This window comes from Alnus glutinosa, chromosome 10 (assembly GCF_958979055.1).
Source record: "Alnus glutinosa chromosome 10, dhAlnGlut1.1, whole genome shotgun sequence".
NCBI classification, from domain to species: Eukaryota; Viridiplantae; Streptophyta; class Magnoliopsida; order Fagales; family Betulaceae; genus Alnus; species Alnus glutinosa.
In genome coordinates, this window is record NC_084895.1 from 26368653 (window position 1) to 26371918 (window position 3266).

The window sequence follows — 3266 nt, forward strand, 5'->3', positions numbered from 1 at the left end:
CTCTTGGTTTTCACCTCCAGCAATAGGTCCTTTATTTACCTAGTTGAACAAAGGAAATCTCCTCTTTCTCACCTTATAATCATGTCCTTACTTGTCCTTCTTTTTATATGGATGCTAGTGGCCTTTGGATTCGGTTGACAGCAGCAAAAAGAGATAAGTGCAGAACTTGTTTCATCCAAGCAGAACCGGGTAAGCTTCCTAAAGGTAGAAGGATAACATGATAAGTATATAGGTAGATAGATGTTTAGATGGAGAAGAGATAAGCATGATTTGTTGTATGTATATATATGTATATGTACATAACAGAATCGGTAGTAATATATGTATATTTATACAAAACAGAACCAGAAAAATGATGTGAGAAAAACTGAACCTGTTTGCTAAGAACTAACCGTGTAAAGTGTGATTAGTTATAGATGTGTGTTGGGTATATATATATATAGTGCTGAAACAGAAATATAAAAAGGTGTGTGCTGTGCGTGCTGTGATGAAACAGAAGAAACAGAAAAATAAAAAGGTGTGTGTGTGCTGTCCTGCATGCAGTGAAATCCGTGTGTGCTGTGTGTGTGTTTCCAGGTGGATGTTTCAAGTGCAAGGTGCTGTATGTGGGAGTGTGATAGGTGAACAGATGCTGTTTTTATAATGAAAGTGTACCAATATAGTGGAAGTATAAAATATATATATATGTATGCACTTAGACATGAAAAACCGTAGGTGGGAATGTGTAAAAAATGTATGGGAGTAAGTGCTCCTGCTGATGCTGTCTAATAAAGGTGTGTGAATTATGATTCTGCTGTCAAATAAAAAGTGAACGTGTGTGAAAAGTGAGGGGCAGATCTGTGGTTTAGATTAGTGACAGAAACCAATAGAAAAACAGTGAAGGAAAATAAAAGGAGACTAAGAGAAACACATGGGGAGAAATAAAAATTGCTTATTGGTAAGGTAGTGTTCGGGTTAGTGCAGAAAAGTGGAAAAAAATCTGTAACAAAAGGGAGTCAAATTTGTAAACAATAACTATAGGGCGTGAAACCAGTAAACCCAGAACTACCCGAACTATCCACGCCGAGTCTCCATCTCGATCTATTAACACCATGAGCCCAACCCATGATCCGTTGAGCCCAATTCAGTAACAACCCAAAACCATGGGCCCTGACCCAGCTCGACGATCCAGCCCAACCCAATCTGATCTGACCCAACCAAGCCCATGACCACCATGGGCTGACTTCAGCCCAGACCCACTGAGCCCAAGACTCCAAGCCCATCAACCCAAGCCCATACCCATGACCCGACCCGGAATCCCGACCCGCCGGCGACCCGCCGCCGGCAGTGTCTCCGGCGACTTCTCCGGCGACTTTCCGGCCACTTTTTCGGCGACTTTCCGGCTATTTTCCCTGGCGACCAAACTCACCGTTTCGCTGGATTTTCGAGTGGAAATCCTTAATGTGAGTTTCTAAGTTTTTAATTAGCCTAAAAGTATATATTTTCATAAAATCAAGTAACTAGTATATTAGAATATAACTTTAATAATTATAGAATTGAATATTCTAATTATAACTTATTTATGTATATTATATTTTGAAAAATATATATATACTCTAAAGTATTGATTATGTTTGATTCTTGATAATTAATGAGTGATGTTGTTTAAACTAAGGGCTTGATTAATTATAAAACTCTAGAATTAAAGAACGATTTCATGAGTTTAATCATGTAATGCATTGTTTTAGAAATTGAGTATTATGGAAATTGAGCATGCTGTATTATTATGATTTCTCAAATATATTGGTTGAAATAATTGTTAATATGTTTTGTTAATTGGTTTGGTAATTGGATTGATGTTCCCTAAAAGTGATTAGGTTTTGTTAGAAAAATACATAGGTTTCTTGTTGGTTGATTTCTCTATGCTATAGAGAATGATATTAAGAATTTTAGATTGTACTCGAGTGATTACTTGAGACCTAGATTAGATGTTATTCCAAAGTATTGATTTGCTAATTGATTAAGTAAATATTAAGTTTTAACCATGTTGAGTGTTCATAAATGTAAGTGATTTTCCAATTAATAGATGATCGCTTCTATGTATGTGTCTATGTATAAAAATAGAATTCATGTTGAGGCATGAGTTTCTAGAAAGTAATGATATTGACCTTGTATGCACATGTATATGTGTTTGATGCAGATGATGAATTGAGACAGCACAAAAAGGGCTGTAAGTATTTTTATACTTACTGAGGGTAGCACTGGATTTCAGTAATGTTGTGTTTATGTTTTATTTTAATTGGATGCGTGTGACTGATTATTGCATACTGTTAATAATCAACCTATTAATATTGGGCGCGACGTCTCCCAAAGGTTCATGATAGAGTTGAACCGGAAACAATAATAATCATATTGATTGGGACGGCTTTCAAAGTACTAGAGGAGGGAGGTCTCCGATAGTGCGAAAACAAGTTAATTAAAATATAATGTAGAGGGGACGGCCTCGAGAAACACGATTAAACGGGGGGACGTGCCCTTACAAGAGAGGAGTGTAATCACTATATAAACTGTTAAACTTTGCATGAAAAACTATCACCACATCATTATGTCATATCTGTTCCTTAAAATAACGCATAAATCATGATGTTGTTGAAAGACAGTTAGCTCACTCATGGAACTATGGGATTGTGGCGGTAACCACCTTCTCATAGATGTTTGCGCAGGTACTGAAGATTATGGAATGGATTAACTGCTAGCTTAAGAGATTTATAGCTGTGTAGTTAGGATTTTAGTACTTTGTACTCATAGATGTTTGTACTATTTGCTTGTAATATGTCTAGACATTTACTTGTAATTAATAAGTTCCATGCAGGCTTTAGTGTCATATGTGACACATGTTTCTTTGTAAATAGTGTAAAGATTTTTAATGTATTTTCTAGAAGATGTCAGTTAAAGCTCTGAATATATCGTAAGGGAGTTGTCCCTATCGGTGATGTTTAAAAAAAAAGATATTCGTATTTTTTCCGCTGCTAGATTTTATCAACTCTGAATGGTTAACGATACGTAATTATCCAGATATAATTACTTACGCTTTTTTGTAAAAAGCGGGTCGTTACAGTATGGTATCAGAGCGGTTTGCTCTGTGGCCTAGTGAACATTCAGAGTCATACTATAACTTAGGTAAGTTACAGTATGGTATCTAAGGCTATCAGACTTGACCTTAGGAGTCTAGGATTAACACAAGAGCTATAGGAAAATTGAACTTTTTATAAACTCCTTAAAAGCTT

The 3266-nt window shown here is 36.0% G+C and overlaps 1 long non-coding RNA gene across 1 annotated transcript; it reads left to right on the forward strand.

Moving 5' to 3' along the window:
- Positions 1-1248: 1248 nt before the first annotated feature.
- On the forward strand, positions 1249-2951 carry LOC133880158 (uncharacterized). The gene is made up of 3 exons (XR_009902200.1): positions 1249-1442; positions 2180-2209; positions 2691-2951. It is a non-coding gene; the product is annotated as an uncharacterized LOC133880158 (long non-coding RNA).
- Positions 2952-3266: the final 315 nt, after the last annotated feature.